The sequence below is a fragment of the Gossypium raimondii genome, chromosome 7 (genome assembly GCF_025698545.1).
Source record: "Gossypium raimondii isolate GPD5lz chromosome 7, ASM2569854v1, whole genome shotgun sequence".
Lineage (NCBI taxonomy): Eukaryota > Viridiplantae > Streptophyta > Magnoliopsida > Malvales > Malvaceae > Gossypium > Gossypium raimondii.
This window is the reverse complement of record NC_068571.1, coordinates 3,516,045-3,534,291: the sequence shown is the minus strand read 5'-3', so window position 1 is coordinate 3,534,291 and position 18,247 is coordinate 3,516,045. Positions and strand designations below refer to the sequence as shown.

The 18,247-nt window shown below is 35.2% G+C and overlaps 1 long non-coding RNA gene across 4 annotated transcripts; it reads left to right on the top strand.

The window, feature by feature from the left end:
* The first annotated feature begins 282 nt into the window (after window positions 1–282).
* Window positions 283–9,346, top strand: LOC128042402 (uncharacterized). 4 transcript variants are annotated; one of them, XR_008197741.1, is made up of 3 exons: window positions 283–539; window positions 8,458–8,544; window positions 9,284–9,346. It is a non-coding gene; the product is annotated as an uncharacterized LOC128042402 (long non-coding RNA). The 4 variants fall into 4 exon arrangements; XR_008197739.1 differs by lacking the exon at window positions 8,458–8,544 and adding an exon at window positions 985–1,071; XR_008197738.1 differs by lacking the exons at window positions 8,458–8,544; window positions 9,284–9,346 and adding exons at window positions 985–1,071; window positions 1,809–1,871.
* The last annotated feature ends 8,901 nt before the right edge of the window (window positions 9,347–18,247 follow it).

The following is an 18,247-nucleotide window of genomic DNA, read 5'->3' as shown; positions in this document are numbered from 1 at the left end:
TTTTCCGGATCATCATCAACATTGGCCCTGAAATCTTCAGCCCCATGCTTTCGAATTCTATCAACAGGTGGCTTACTTGTAATGGCCCAAATTTGAGGTTATCGGAACAGTGGTTTCGGGACCACAAATCCGATGAGAAAAATTTTATTTTTCTTATATTTTTATGGTCTACAATTTCACAAAATAATTTCGTGAAAATTTCGTTCGGAAATTTCGACGTTTGGGCACTCAAGTTAGTCAAAAGGACTAAATTGTAAAAAGTGCAAAAATTGAGTTCTACATGTTAGAGGTGTCCAATTGTTATGAAACTTTAAATTGGAGGTCCTTATATGGTAATTATACCATTGGTAACTTGGTAGACAAAAATGGACATGAGATAAGTGAAATAGAAAATTTTTAAGTTAGGGGCAATTTGGTAATCTAGTAATTAAAATGAATTAAAAGGGAAAAAGATGGCAAAAATCATCATCTTCTTCATTAGGACGAAATCAGCAAGGGGGGAAGCCATAGTTAGGGTTTTCAAGCTTCCAAGCTCCATAGTAAGTGATCCCAAGTCCCGTTTTTAATGTTTTTTTACGTTTTTGGAGTCCCGGTAGCGTAATAATTTAACCTAGGGTTTATATTTGGAAAAATACCCATAGGTGAAAAGTGTTTATTTTGATGTTTTATGATAGAATATGAAGCTATAAATTATGTTAAACAACTTTTGTTAGCCGATTTTAAGCAAAAACGAGTAAAACGACATAATCGGTAAAAATACCTAATGTTCATAAGTACATGTTAGAGTGGGAATTTGATGTTGGCATAGAAGAGAAATTTCATCATGTCATAAAACATAAGAATAAGGGATGAAGTTTAATTTCGAGCCTTGGGTCAAAAATGTAATTATGTAAAGTTTAGGGCAAAATTGTAATTTTGAAAAGTTAGAGTCAAGGGTTGTTTTGTTGAATGTGAGTATTAAATAAGTTAAATTTGCTATTTTAGATCAAGAAGAACGAAACTCGAGGTTAGACAAAGGGAAGAATAAAGTTGAAGACTAAGTTGTTGAATTGGACTATATTTGATACCGAGGTAAGTTTACTGTAAATAAATGCAATATTTCAATATTTATTATCAATGCTGTTATTTTCCAGCAACTATGAATTTATTTTATGAATTTATTTGATGATGATCTAAGCATGAAATGATAGAGAATTAAAATTAAAAGTCCCGTTGATACATAAGGATGGTCTGGATACGAATGTCATGACATTTGGGTAAAGAGGTCCCATGTAAGACCATGTCAGGACATGGCATTGGCACCAAGATGAGAGGTCCCATGTAAGACCATGTGCGGGACATGGCGTTAGCACCGAGATGAGAGGTCCCAGTAAGACCATGTGCAGGACATGGCATGGGCACCGATATGAGAACATCCCATGTAAGACCATGTCAGGACATGGCTTTGGCATGTTATTATCGAAGAGACCCGAGTATCCTTATTATTCCAATGTAGCTCAACGGGCTTGTAAACGAATTATGTTCATGAAAGTTCAGTTTAAAGCATAAATGGCAAGCTCAGGTAAGTTATAAGAGTTAAGAACTTATTATACTATCAATTGATGTTCAACGATGCAGCAAGAGTTGAGTAAGTTATGTACACAAGTATTCTAAGTAAACAAGCAAGAGAACTAGTATGAGATTAACTAAAGAGTAAACTAGAGATATAGACATTTGAGTTTAATTATTTAAGTTAAATATTGTTATTTATTTGCTAGTAAACTTACTAAGCTTTATGCTTACTTCTTTTATTTCTCTTTCTCTTATAGTATTGCAAAGCTACTTCAAGGATCCTAAAGAAGTCGGAGATCGTCCACACTATCAACCACAACCGCTTCGGTATTTTATATCGAATCACGTTTGAGTTATGGCATGTATAGGGATTTAGTTATTTTGTATGTTTGTGATTATGATTTTGCTAAAGAATGGTGTGTAAGTATTTGATGATGTATGGTTATTAAAATGGTTAAGTATGAAGGTATTTGTTGTTATAAGAGTCTAGGTGATAAATTATGTATGGAAATCATGAAAGGATGAAATTTTGCAAAGAAACAGAATTCAGGCAGCAACAGTGATGTGACTTTGAAAAATCACCCAAGATAGTATAAAGTGAATTAGAGGGTGAATGATATATGGAATTAAATCTTGTTGAGTCTATTTTCATGGAAAAATAACAGTGTAGCAAAAGGAAATTTATATTTTAAGATATGTGAATTTTAGTAAGATAGGGTCAGAACTATTTTTGGAGTCCCCTGTTCTGAGTTTAGAAAATAATTACAAATTGTAAAAAAATGGTTATGAGTTGAAATTTACATGCTTAGATTCCTTAATGAGTCTGTTTTCTGTAGGAACAAGTGGGAATAGCATATGAAAATCCTATAACGAGAAAATTTATTTTTAGTAACAAGAGGTCAGAATAGTCGAATGGTGAAACAGGGGAGACTTTAACTAATAAAATGTACTAATTGGCTGAACCAAAAATTCTAAAAATTTTATGGTAGGAAGATATATGAGTCTAGTTTCAAGGAAATTTTACGGAGTTAAATTTTGAGTTCCGTAGCTCAATTTATAATTAATTTAGTGACCGCTGCGCAATTGGACAGCTTTGCTATAAATAGTGAAAATAATTTGCAAAAGTAAATTTTTTATGCTCCGAATTAGTAAGATAAGTTAAGTAATGCCTCGTGCTCGACTCCGAAAACGGTCTCGGGTAAGGGGTGTTACATTTTGTTGGTATCAGAGCAGGTTTAGTCGATTCTCGAAAATATGCAGTATGAATAAGAGTCTACCTATACATGCCATACTTATATATTTTGATAGTGTGACGACTCCTGACAATTTTAAAATGTTTTCTTTTATAGTTATGGATCCTGAACGAGCTGGTATAGATGAAGTAGAAAGTAATGCTTTGCTTAGTAGAAGGGACGGTGCCACTAGATGTTAATGTTAGTGAAAGGCTGCATCGTTAGGCAGGGAGGAGGAGCTAGAAGCCTTCTTCCAAGCCATGAATGATTGGTTTGCCGAGTTCGTTTATGCGAATCCTACTGTAAGACCTCCACCCCTCAAGATTCACGGGTTCCCCATGTAGCTTCCCATTGCGGTATATTTATCAGGGAGAGACCACCTGTTGATAAGATTAGGAAGCAAGGGGCTGAAGAATTTCGGGCTACCAAAGATGATGATGCAGAAAAAGCAGAATTCTGGCTTGAGAATACCATCAGGGTTTTTGAAGAATTATCTTGTACACCGGAAGAATGTATGAAGTGTGTGGTCTCACTTCTCAGAGATTCAGCTTATCATTGGTGGAAGACTCTCGTGTCTATAGTACCGAGTGAGAGGGTTACTTGGGATTTCTTTCAGGAGGAGTTTCGAAAGAAGTACATCAGCCAGAGATTTATAGATCAGAAAAGGAAGGAGTTTCTTGAGCTAAAACAAGGTAAGATGTCCGTGATTTGAATATGAACGCAATTTGTCGGACTTAGTAAGTATGCTCGGGAATTTGTATCCACTGAAGCTAACATGTGCAAGAGATTTGAAGATGGGCTTAGTGATGACATCCGACTATCAGTGGGTGTATTGGAAATCAGAGAGTTTGTTGTTCTGGTAGAAAGAGCTTGTAAAGTAGAAGACTTGTTAAAAGAAAAAGAGAAGAGCAAAGCTGAAGCTGGAGCGCAGGATACAAAGAAGAGGCAAATGAGTAAATCATTTCAGTCTACATCTAAGAGGCCTAGGGAGCTCTCTAGCGGATCACATTTTCCACATATATATTCTGGTCGAAGCAGAAGTAGAAGATTCGAGGGTTTTAGAGCTCAAACCACTACAGTTGCAAGTACAGGCGGTATTCGACCTCCTAGGCCTGAATGTTCTCAATGTGGGAGACGCCACCCCGGAGAGTGTAGAGCAGGTGAAAATGTTTGTTTTAGATGTGGAGCATCCGATCACTTTATTCGGGATTGTCCTGAAACAACTAAAAGAGAAGAAATAATGAGTGCGAGATCAGGTAATGCTCCTACCAGAGGTAGACCGCAGAGAAACCCAGGAGTGGGGGCGAGTAATAGGGGTGCATCCAGAGATTCAGCGGTTAGATCAGATGTTAGAGCACCTGCAAGATCATATGCTATTCGAGCTCGTGAAGAGGCGTCCTCTCCTGATGTAATTGCGGGTACATTTTCTCTCTATGATACTACTGTTATTGCATTAATTGATCCTGGCTCTACACATTCATATATATGCACAAAATTAGCATTTGTTAAAAATTTGTCTGTTGAACCTACTGAATTTATGGTTAAAGTCTCGAACCCCCTGGGCCAGTTTGTGATAGTGGATAAAGTTTGTAAAAATTGTCCACTAATGGTAAAAGGTATTTGTTTCCCGGTTGACTTGATGTTATTGCCTTTTGATGAGTTTGATGTGATATTGGGCATGGATTGGTTAACTCAGCATGATGCAGTAGTAAACTGTAGACAAAAATATGTTGTGTTGAAATGCCAGAATGGAGAATTACTTTGGGTTAAATCTAATCGATGCAGGGATTATCCGATATAATTTCAGTTATGACAGCTCAGAGGTGTGTTAGAAAAGGGTATGATGTTTATTTGGCGTATGTGTTGGATACTAAGGTATCTGAGTCAAAGATACAGGCAGTGCCAGTTGTATGTGAATTTTTTGATGTATTTCTAGAGGAGTTACCAGGGTTGCCACCAGAAAGAGAAGTGGAATTTTCTATAGATCTGATTCCGGGAACTACCCCAATTTCTATAGCTCCGTATCATATGGCTCCTACAGAATTAAAAGAGTTAAAGGCACAGTTACAGGAACTTGTTGACAGAGGTTTTGTTCATCCGAGTCATTCACCTTGGGGTGCTCCAGTTCTGTTTGTGAAAAAGAAAGACGGGTCTTTGAGATTGTGTATCGACTATCGGCAGCTCAATAAGGTAACTATAAAGAATAAGTACCCGTTGCCTCGAATTGATGACTTGTTTGATCAGCTGAAAGGTGTCACAGTATTCTCGAAGATTGATCTCCGATCGGGTTATTACCAGTTACGGGTAAAAGAGCCAGATGTACCAAAGACAGCTTTCAGAACCAGGTATGGGCATTATGAGTTTCTGGTTATGCCGTTTGGGTTGACTAATGCACCTGCAGTATTCATGGATTTGATGAACCGGATATTCAGACCGTATCTGGAGAGGTTTGTAGTAGTTTTCATTGATGATATTTTAGTCTATTCTAGAGATGAAAATGAGCATGCAGAACATTTGAGAATAGTGTTGCAAATTCTGCGCGAAAAGAAGCTTTATACTAAATTCAGTAAATGTGAATTTTGGCTTCAAGAGGTGGGTTTTCTCGGACATATTGTATCTGCAGAAGGCATCAGGGTAGATCCAAGTAAAATCTCAGCTATTGTCAATTGGAGTCCACCGAAAAATGTATCTGAAGTTAGAAGTTTCTTGGGATTAGCTGGATATTATCGGAGATTTGTACAGGGGTTTTCTATGATAGCTTCTCCAATGACTCGTTTATTACAGAAAGATGTTAAATTTGAATGGACAGATAAATGCCAGCAAAGTTTTGACCGATTGAAGAAATTGTTGACTAAGCTTTTGTGTTGGTACAGCCAGAATCGGGTAAGGAATTTATTATTTATAGTGATGCATCATTAAATGGTTTGGGCGGTGTCTTGAAGCAAGAAGATAAAGTAATAGCCTATGCTTCAAGACAACTTAAGCCACATGAAAGAAACTACCCGGTACATGATCTCGAGTTAATGCTATTGTATTTGCATTGAAAATATGGCGGCATTATTTGTATGGTGAAAAGTGTCATATTTATACCGATCACAAAAGCTTGAAATATTTGATGACACGAAAGATTTGAATTTGAGACAACGCAGTGGCTTGAATTGATAAAGGATTATGATTTGGTTATTGATTACCATCCGGTAAGGCTAACGTGGTAGCGATGCTTTGAGCCGAAAATCTCTATTTGCTTTACGAGCTATGAATACCCGGTTGTCTTTGTCTAATGATGGTTCAATCATAGCTGAATTGAGAGCTAAATCGACATTTCGTCAACAAATATGTGAAGCTCGGAGGAATGATGAGAAATTTCAAAGCTAAGCGGGTGCATTGTGAGTCGGTAATGATTCGTAATTTGATTGGAACCGATGGTTGTTTATTATTCAGAGGCGAGTATGTGTAGAAGAATTGAACTTGTCTGAAGATTTTACACGAAGCACACACGGTGGTATTATGTCCGTACATCCGGAGGTAATAAAATGTATAATGACTTGAAAAAGATGTATTGGTGGCGGGTATGAAACGTGATATCTCGAGTTTGTATCAAGATGTTTAGTATGTCGTGAGTTAAAGTGAACATCGGTACCTTCGGGTTGCTTGACCAATCACTATCTAGGAATGGAAATGGGAAAGAATCACTATGGATTTTGTATCTGGGTTACCGTTATCTCCGAGGAAGAAAGATGCCATTTGGGTAATTGTCGACCGATTGACAAAGTCCGCGCACTTTATCCCAGTATGTATGGATTATTCTTTAGATAAATTGGCTGAATTGTATATATCTGAGATTGTTAGACTACATGGAGTGCCTGTCTCCATTATATCAGACAGAGATCCCCGATTTACGTCTCGTTTCTGGAACAAATTACAAGAAGCTTTGGGTACTCAGTTGTATTTCAGTACTGCATTTCATCCTCAGACAGATGGCCAATCTGAGCGTGTAATTCAGGTATTGGAAGATATGCTCCGATGTTGCGTATTAGAGTTGCAAGGTAATTGGGAAAGGTATCTACCTTTGATTGAATTTGCTTACAATAACAGTTATCAGTCTAGTATTAAAATGGCTCCGTATGAAGCTTTGTATGGTAGAAAATGTAGAACACCGTTATATTGGATGAGCTCGGTGAAAAGAAAATACGGGGTTGATTTAATCCGAGAAATGAAAGAAAAGTCAAGTCGATTCGAGATAGTCTAAAAGCGACTTCCGATCGTCGAAGTCATCGCCGATCTTAAACGAAGGAGATTGAATTTCGGTGGGTGATAAAGTATTCTTAAAAGTGTCTCCTTGGAAGAAAGTTCTCGGTTCGGTCGAAAGGGTAAATTGAGTCCAAGATTTATCGGACCATATGAGATTATAGAAAGAATTGGACCGATTGCTTACCGATTGGCTTTACCACGGAACTCGACAAAATTCATAATGTATTTCATGTATCTATGCTACGACGGTATCGATCGGATCCTTCGCATGTTATTACTCAACAGTAGAAATTCATCCGGATATGACTTATAATGAAGAACCGGTTAAAGTATTAGCACGAGAAACAAAGGATCTTAGAAACAAAAAGGTAAATTTGGTGAAAGTGCTATGGCAAAAGCACGGGATTGAGGAAGCAACATGGGAACCGGAAGAGACAATGAGGAAGCAATACCCGAATCTCTTTACTGGTAAGATTTTCGAGGACGAAAATCCTAAAAAGGGGGGGAGAGTTGTAATGGCCCAAATTTGAGGTTATCGGAACAATGGTTTCGGGACCACAAATTCGATGAGAAAAATTTTATTTTTCTTATATTTTTATGGTTTACAATTTCACAAAATAATTTCGTGAAAATTTCGTTCGAAAATTTCGACGTTTGGGCACTCAAGTTAGTCAAAAGGACTAAATTGTAAAAAGTGCAAAAATTGATTTTTTTATGTTAGAGGTGTCCAATTGTTATGAAACTTTAAATTGGAGGTCCTTATATGGTAATTATACCATTGGTAACTTGGTAGACAAAAATGGACATGAGATAAGTGAAATAGAAAATTTTTAAGTTAGGGGCAATTTGGTAATCTAGTAATTAAAATGAATTAAAAGGGAAAAAGATGGCAAAAATCATCATCTTCTTCATTAGGACGAAATCAGCAAGGGGGGAAGCCATAGTTAGGGTTTTCAAGCTTCCAAGCTCCATAGTAAGTGATCCCAAGTCCCGTTTTTAATGTTTTTTTACGTTTTTGGAGTCCCGGTAGCGCAATAATTTAACCTAGGGTTTATATTTGGAAAAATACCCATAGGTGAAAAGTGTTTATTTTGATGTTTTATGATAGAATATGAAGCTATAAATTATGTTAAACAACTTTTGTTAGCCGATTTTAAGCAAAAACGAGTAAAACGACATAATCGGTAAAAATACCTAATGTTCATAAGTACATGTTAGAGTGGGAATTTGATGTTGGCATAGAAGAGAAAAATTTTCATCATGTCATAAAACATAAGAATAAGGGATGAAGTTTAATTTCGAGCCTTGGGTCAAAAATGTAATTATGTAAAAGTTTAGGGCAAAATTGTAATTTTGAAAAAGTTAGAGTCAAGGGCTGTTTTGTTGAATGTGAGTATTAAATAAGTTAAATTTGCTATTTTAGATCAAGAAGAACGAAACTCGAGGTTAGACAAAGGGAAGAATAAAGTTGAAGACTAAGTTGTTGAATTGGACTATATTTGATACCGAGGTAAGTTTACGGTAAATAAATGCAATATTTCAATATTTATTATCAATGCTGTTATTTTCCAGCAACTATGAATTTATTTTATGAATTTATTTGATGATGATCTAAGCATGAAATGATAGAGAATTAAAATTAAAAGTCCAGTTGATACATAAGGATGGTCTTGGATATGAATGTCATGACATTTGGGTAAAGAGGTCCCATGTAAGACCATGTCAGGACATGGCATTGGCACCAAGATGAGAGGTCCCATGTAAGACCATGTCAGGACATGGCGTTGGCACCGAGATGAGAGGTCCCAAGTAAGACCATGTCGGGACATGGCATGGGCACCGATATGAGAACATCCCATGTAAGACCATGTGTCGGGACATGGCTTTGGCATGTTATTATCGAAGAGACCCGAGTATCCTTATTATTCCAATGTAGCTCAACGGGCTTGTAAACGAATTATGTTCATGAAAGTTCAGTTTAAAGCATAAATGGCAAGCTCAGGTAAGTTATAAGAGTTAAGAACTTATTATACTATCAATTGATGTTCAACGATGCAGCAAGAGTTGAGTAAGTTATGTACACAAGTATTCTAAGTAAACAAGCAAGAGAACTAGTATGAGATTAACTAAAGAGTAAACTAGAGATATAGACATTTGAGTTTAATTATTTAAGTTAAATATTGTTATTTATTTGCTAGTAAACTTACTAAGCTTTATGCTTACTTCTTTTATTTCTCTTTCTCTTATAGTATTGCAAAGCTACTTCAAGGATCCTAAAGAAGTCGGAGATCGTCCACACTATCAACCACAACTCGCTTCGGTATTTTATATCGAATCACGTTTGAGTTATGGCATGTATAGGGATTTAGTTATTTTGTATGTTTGTGATTATGATTTTGCTAAAGAATGGTGTGTAAGTATTTGATGATGTATGGTTATTAAAATGGTTAAGTATGAAGGTATTTGTTGTTATAAGAGTCTAGGTGATAAATTATGTATGGAAATCATGAAAGGATGAAATTTTGCAAAGAAACAGAATTCAGGCAGCAACAGTGATGTGACTTTGAAAAATCACCCAAGATAGTATAAAATGAATTAGAGGTGAATGATATATGGAATTAAATCTTGTTGAGTCTATTTTCATGGAAAAATAACAGTGTAGCAAAAGGAAATTTATATTTTAAGATATGTGAATTTTAGTAAGATAGGGTCAGAACTATTTTTGGAGTCCCCTGTTCTGAGTTTAGAAAATAATTACAAATTGTACAAAAATGGTTATGAGTTGAAATTTACATTCTTAGATTCCTTAATGAGTCTATTTTCTGTAGGAACAAGTGGGAATAGCATATGAAAATCCTATAACGAGTAAATTTATTTTTAGTAACAAGAGGTCAGAATAGTCGAATGGCGAAACAGGGGAGACTTTAACTAATAAACTGTACTAATTGGCTGAACCAAAAATTCTAAAAATTTTATGGTAGGAAGATATATGAGTCTAGTTTCAAGGAAATTTTACGGAGTTAAATTTTGAGTTCCGTAGCTCAAGTTATAATTAATTTAGTGACCGCTGCGCAATTGGACAGCTTTGCTGTAAATAGTGAAAATAATTTGCAAAAGTAAATTTTTTATGCTCCGAATTAGTAAGATAAGTTAAGTAATGCCTCGTGCTCGACTCCGGAAACGGTCTCGGGTAAGGGGTGTTACATTACTTGATCTCACCAATTCGGCACTCCGTGGAGCTACGGGGACCGGTTGAGGAATAGGAGGGGGTGGAGGAGAAGGAACATTCGGATTTACACGGACATATTCTATATACCAATCACTCATCATTCGGAGGAAGGCTTCCGAGCCTCATCCTGTCCATGTGTCTCATGTCTACTCTCTTCTCTTGCGGTCCCTTGCGAGAGCCAGCGTTACTTTCAACATCATCGCCACACTTGATCAGATCCATTTACTATATAAAACAAAATTTTAAATTGTCGAAATCATCACACTATCACAATAATTTTATGGCATGTATAGATCGACTTCCACACGTATTTTATTGGTCCGAGAACCGACTAAACCGTAGCTCGATACCACTAAAATGTAACACCCTTACCCGTATTCCTTACCGAAGCAGTATGAGGTATTACTAAATTTTAAAAATTTTACAAACATTCCTACTTATTTTTGCTTAAACCTCCTGCAAATTTAGAACACATTCCAATATACCAACCAATTTCATTTGTATAAACACACATATAGTTTAACTATTAATAAACACTACATTTAAAAGGGAACCATAACATATATTTACATGATGATCCCACATTACATAAAGTGTCTATACATGCCATAAAATTTCGGAACACTAGTAGTAAAATACCCCAAATGTGAAGGATAGTGTAGATGATTGTCTGACTTCGTTCCAATTTCCGAGTTGTTGGAAGTCACTATAACCAAGAGAAAAATAAAATCGAGTAAGCATATAGCTTAGTAAGTAAACACATGATAAATAAGTAATTACTCCCATAACTACACCAAAATATAAACTTATTCATGAATAACTTTATTGTTTAGGCAATTTCCAGCAAGCTGTTTTTCTGCATCATAGTCGCTAATTTATTTTTATCTGGAGCTACAGGGCTCCAAATTGAGTTCCGTAAATTTTCCCTGAAACTAGACTCATATACCATTTCACCATAAAAATTTCAGAATTTTTAACCCAGCCAATTAGTACAGTTTATTCATTAAACCTTCCCCTGTTTCACTGCCCAACGGTTCTGACCCTTCCTCACTAAAATTCACTTAACTCTCTGTACAAAATTTGAAAAAATGGTTTCGCTTGTTTCTAATAAAAATAGACTCAATAAGGATTCCAGGGATATAAATTTCATGTCATAATTATTTTTTTACAATTTTTGGTAATTTTCCAAAGTTAGAACAGGGGATCTCGAAATCAATCCAGCCCTGTTTCAGTAAAATTCAGATATCTCCAAAAATACAACTCCTTTGCTTATTCTATTTCTTTCATATGAGAATAGATACATTCAACTTCAATTTCATATATTATTCAGCTTCCCATTCATTTTCCACCATTTATGGTGATTTTTTCAAAGTTACCCAATTGCTGTTGTTCAACACAGTTTATAATTAAATCGTTCCTTTTGCGTTTTTGATATTTTCTCCCATCTCATACATGGGTCGATTTAGTATTCAACTCAATATTTACCCCATAAAATTTTCCACCATATGGCAATATTCATCTTCCACACTTTTTCGTTGAACACTCGGAATGTTAGCCGTTATTGGTGGATCCCGCACTTAGCACCACCAATGGAATCGGGGAATCAGCACTTAGCAACCCCTGGGGAATCAGACATAGCAACCCCTTTTATTTCAAAGATATGGTGGATATCGCACTTAGCACCACCAATGAATCGGGAATCAACACTTAGCAACCCCTCGGGGAATCAAGACATAGCAACCCCTTTTCATTTCAAAGATATGGTGGATATCGACTTAGCACCACCAATGAAATCGGGAATCAAGACTTAGCAACCCCTGGGAATCAGCACATAGCAACCCCTTTCACATTTCAAAGATATGGTGGATCACACATAGCACCACCCATAAATCGGGAATCAGCACACACAACCCCTTTTATATCTGACATACTACGGCTTATTCCGAGTGTTCAACCCATAACCCATATATTGCAACCCTTTATCACATTTCCGATTTAACAACATTTTTAGGATATTGCCAAACATTTATTTTAATTCCAAATAAATCTCAACATATATCAAATAATATCAAAATAATACATTAAGTCACGTGTTTACTTACCTCGGTGCAAAATATCGTAATTTTACACTTTACTCCACTATCTTTTCTTTTCCCGCTTGATATACTCTTCACGTCTTTCTTGATCTATAATAGCAAATTTAACTCGTTTAATATTCACATTTATTAAAATAATCCACCACCCAACTTTTGAAAATTTCAATTTTGCCCCAAACTTTTGCATAATTACACTTTTGTCCCCAAGCTCGAAATTAAACTTCATCACTTATTCTTAAGTTTTATAACATGCTGAACATTTTTCCTTCTATGGCAACATCAAATTCCCACTCCAACACATACTTTTGAATATTAATTATTTTTACCGATTATGTCTATTTACCGTTTTGCTTAAAATTGCTTAGCAAAGTTGTTTAACATAATCTCTAGCTTCATATTCCACCATAAAACAGCAAAATAAACACATTTCACCTATGGATATTTTTCCAAATATGAACCCTAACACGAATTAATGGTAGAATAAGCTAAACCAAGTTACCCAGACTCCAAAAATACGAAGAACATTAAAAACGGGGCTTAGAATCACTTACTATGGAGCTTGAAAGCTTAAAAACCCTAAATATGGCTTCCCCCTTGCTGATTTCGTTCACCATGAAGAAGATGAGCATATTTTGCCATCTTTTTCCCATTTAATTCTATTTAATAACCAAATGACTAAAATGCCCCCATTTAAAAAAAATCTATTTCACCCATTTCTTATGTCTATTTTTGTCCATCAACTAACTAATGGTCTAATTACCACATAAAGACCTCCAATTTAAAATTTCATAACAATTAGACACCTCTAAGATGTAGAACTCAACTTTTGCACTATTTACAATTTAGTCCTTTTGACTAAATTGAGTGCCCAAACGTCGAAATTTTCGAACGAAATTTTTACAAAAATTTTCCGTGAAATTGTAGACCATAAAAATATAATAATAACCATATTTTCCCTCGTCGGATTTGTGGTCCCGAAACCACTATTCCGACTAGGCCCAGAATCGGGCTGTTACAATATGTGTCTGAGATAGTGAAGTTACATGGAGTGCCGATATCTATTATTTCAGATCGAGATCCGAGATTTACCTCAAGATTTTGGAGTAAATTACAGGAAGCTTTGGGCACCAAATTAAATTTCAGCACAGCTTTTCATCCCCAGACAGACGGGCAGTCAGAGCGAGTGATTCAGATTTTAGAAGATATGTTAAGGTGTTGTATACTTGAGTTCGACGGTAGCTGGGAAAGGTATTTACCTTTAGCCGAATTTGCTTATAATAATAGTTATCAAACTAGTATTAAAATGGCACCGTTCGAAGCTCTGTATGGAAGAAAGTGTAGAACTCCATTATATTGGTCTGAATTAAGTGAACCGAAATTGGTGGGAGTGGACTTGATTCGGGAAACTGAAGAAAAAGTCTGTATTATTCGAGATTGTTTAAAAGCTTCCTCCGATCGGCAAAAATCATATGCAGATTTGAAGAGAAGGGATATAGAGTTTAATGTGGGTGATCATGTATTTTTCAAAGTGTCACCGTGGAAGAAAGTTTTGCGGTTCGGCAGAAAGGGAAAACTCAGCCCACGATTTATCGGGCCGTATGAAATTATTGAAAGAATCGGTCTGGTAGCTTATAGATTGGCTTTGCCCCCGAAGCTTGAAAAGATTCATGACGTGTTTCATGTGTCTATGCTGAGACGGTATAGATCAGATCCATCACATGTAATTCCTCATATAGAAATAGAACTCCAACCCGACATGACTTATTCAGAGGAACCGGTGAAAATTTTAGCTCGGGAGGTTAAAAAGTTGAGGAATAAACGTGTACCACTAGTTAAGGTGTTATGGAATCGACATGGATCTGAGGAGGCAACCTGGGAAACGGAGGAATTGATGAGATTTCAGTATCCGAATTTATTTCCAGGTACGAAATTTCGGGGACGAAATTTCCTAAAATGGGGGGAGAGTTGTAATGGCCTGAATTTTCAGTGGTGTCAGAATGGTGATTCGAGATCACCAAATCTGACAAATGAATAGAAAATATTATTAATTTAGTAAGTATAAGTTAAATGTGAAGTTAAAAAAATTTTTGAAATAGTTAGTAATGTACTAGGAATAGATAAGAAAATAATTAAAACCAAAAATGATGTATCGAGACCTCAAAGATTTTAAACCGAGCCATAAATATTTTAAGAAATATTTATAGAGAGTCATTGAGTTGGTATTAAAGTTTCGTTAGAAAATTTTAACGTTTGGGTGGTCAATTAATTAAAAAGGACTAAATTGAAAATAGTGTGAAATTTGTTAAATTGTGATTAGATAGCTTAAGTGACTAATGAGGAGGGATTTAAAAGGCAATTAGACCCAAATTATATGGGCTGGACGGTTGGGTAAGAAAAATCAGCAGAATGTAAGTAGAAATAGGGGCAAAATTGGAAACTTAACAAATTAAACATATAAAACAAAGACAAAAGTGAAAAATCTAGAGATCTCTTCACAATTTATCAGCAAAAACGCCATAGGAGGTCTGAAACAAGCTGGTTTTTCATATATTTGAATCATATCGAGAACCCGAAGCAAGCCGAGGAAAAGAAAAAGTAGTTGATTAGTCCTTGAACTTTTACAAATTCTTCAAATCGACCCAGGTAGGTTCATATGGCTGAAATTTAATGATTAAATGGTAATTTCATGAATTATATAATGTATGATGAAATGTATTTAGTGTTGAAATGAAAGTAAAATAAAAATGCGAAAATCGAATAAATGATCAAATTAAGCGGAACGCCGGATTTGAGTACTTCTGATCAAGAGATAAAGTGATAAGTGGTAGCTTTGGCTACACTTATCTGATCAAGTGAAAAAGTGATAAGTGTTACACTTATCTGATCAAGAGACAAAGTGATAAGTGGTAGCTTTGGCTACACTTATCTGATCAAGTGAAAAAGTGATAAGTGTTATACTTATCTGATCAAGTGAAAAAGTGATAAGTGTTATACTTATCTGATCAAGTGAAAAAGTGATAAGTGCTATACTTATCTGATCAAGTGATAAAGTGATAAGTGGTAGCTTAGCTACACTTATCTGATCAGGGACAAATGATAAGTGATCATACATAAGACCATAGTTACACTATGGCAAAGTGAAAGTGAAGTACTCAATTTTCCGTAACCGTTCCTTAATTTTGATCAAGGATGGTAAGTGATAAATGGGCCCAAAGGAATTATGGTAAAAGAATAAATAATAGTGAGTTTATACCAAGGAACTCACCAAAGATTGTGGTTGACAGGTACACTTAGTAATGGTGTATATTGTATAAGTGTACAAATGTTTGGTAAGATTTATGTTTTATGCCTACGAACTTACTAAGCTTTTATATAAGCTTACTTGTGTGTGTTTATTGTTTCTTGTAGATTGACGTATTTATACATTTGGAGGATCGGATCTACATCAGAATCACACTATCCAGATATACTCCGGTAGATTATGTTAAGCAACTTTTTGGATTTATATGGCATGTGTAAGGAATTGAAGTAAAAAGTACTAGAATGAATAACTAAGTATGCAAAGTAACTTTGAATGTGATGGTTGTGTTAGACATTGAAAAATACATGTTTTTAGTTTGAAATGGTTGATTGATTGAACTTCATTAGTATTCAAGTGAAGTAGTTGAAATACTGAAATTGGTTGTGATTTGAAATTGCAGGGAAGGTTAGGTAATTATAAAGGGGTTATATTGATTTTTTTTTTAAAATTTCAATGGAATAGTTTTTGGACAGCAGCATTGATGTAACTTTGAAAAATCACTAAAAATAGTGGAAATAGAATTAGAAGTTGAGTGAGATATGAAATTAAATCTGAATGAGTCTACTTTCACATGAAAGAAGTAGAGTAAGAAAAAGAATTATATACTTTTAGATATTTGAATTTTAGTGAAACAGGGCAAGAATGTTTTTGAAGTCCCCTGTTCTGACTTTAGAAATTCATTAAAAATTGTACAGAAGGAAATGAGTCTATTTTCAGTAGAAATAAGTGGAATCATCATATGAAGTCTGTACAAAGAGATAATTTAATTTTAGTGACAAGATGTCAGGATAGTCAATCAGTGAAACAGGGGAGAATTTAACTAATAAACTGTACTAATTAGCTGAACCAAAAATTCTAAAAATTTTATGGTAAAAAGATATATGAGTCTAGTTTCAGAGAAAATTTACGGATCTAAATTTTGAGTTTTTTAGCTTGAGTTATAATTGATTTAGTGACTTCTGCGCAAGTGGACAGCTTTATTGTGAATGGTAAAATTAATTTTGAAAGTAAATTTTTATGCTCTAAACTTTTAAGTTAAGTCAAGTAACGCCTCAAACTCGACTCCGGCAACGGTCTTGGATAAGGGGTGTTACAGTGAAATTGAAATAAACCATACCAATATATATACCCGAAATATATAGAATTGATATATGAACTTAAGATATGGAAAGTTTATTAACATGGAAATTTTATATTTGATGAGTTTATACATGTTTCTTGATATTCATGTGAAATACATGGGTAACATGTTTGATGAGGATATGTGTTTAGGCTATTAGCCAAATTTCTTTGGATGTATTTTGCATGTTTACCTTAAATGTAAATAAATGGTAAGTTAATTTCTGTTAGACGAACTTACTAAATATTAAATGCTTACTCTATTTCTTTTCCTCTGTTTTATAGTAAATTGGAATCTTAATTTGGTTGGAAGCTGGTCAAAGCAACATCACATTGTTCTTCAGCTCATTTCGGTATAAATTGCGTGTATAGGGTATTTTGACCAATGTTGGCTTAAAAGTATTTTGTTGTAAATAGCCATTGGAATGACTTGAGTTAGATATATTTGATATATATATGGCTTATCTTGTTTGTTGTGTTGATAATAAATGGAAGATTTATGGGTATGTTGATGAATAGTTTGAAATAACATGATTGGAGAAATATGCATATATGTTTATATGTTCATTTAGGTAAGATTGAATACTTAGGCATATGGGGTATTATGATATGTGTTAAACTTGGTTTTGGCTTGAGTTAGATGTCTTGTATTGGTTGGTGAAAGTGTTAAAATGTGAATGTAGGTGGAAGACAAATTGGGTGAGAAAAGTGACCTTAGAAATCGTCTATTTTTTACCACACGGACAGAGGCACAGGCATGTATCTCAGTCGTGTGTGACACATAGCCTAGCACATGGGCTTGTGGTTTGGCCGTGTATCCCCTGCATCTTTAAAATTTTAAAACAGAATGTTTAGGGATTTTTACACGGCCTAGCACACGGGCGTGTGACTTGGCCGTGTGACCCCTGTACTTTATTAAATGCAAGTCAGTATGCTCATGCGGCCTAGCACACGGGCGTGCGACTTGGCTGTGTGACCCTATTTCGAATACTCAAACAGTCTGAGACACAAGTGTGTCTCTTGACTGTGTGAGACACATGGCTTGGCCATACAGGCATGTGTCTCTTGCACCTTGGAAAAATTTTGATATTTTGTGAAAAAAATTCTCTGAATTCTTGGTTTAGTCATGACTTATTTTTAATGTGTATTTTGGGCCTCGAGGGCTTATATAAGGGACCATATGATTAATTCTGATTGATTTATGATATGAATATCAAATGGAATGAAATGTCTGTAATTGATCTATAAATTTTAAAAATGCTCCGTAACCCTGTTCTAACGAAGGATATAGGTTAGGGGTATTGTATTTATTGGTATCAGAGCTATGGTTTAATCAATTCTCGGACTAACATAGCGTATATGAGTCTAGCTATACATACCAGTATATAACCAGTGATAGTGTGGTATCTCCTAATCATTTTAAAACATGTTTTTCATATAGTAATAACATCCAACCGAGCTGAATCTG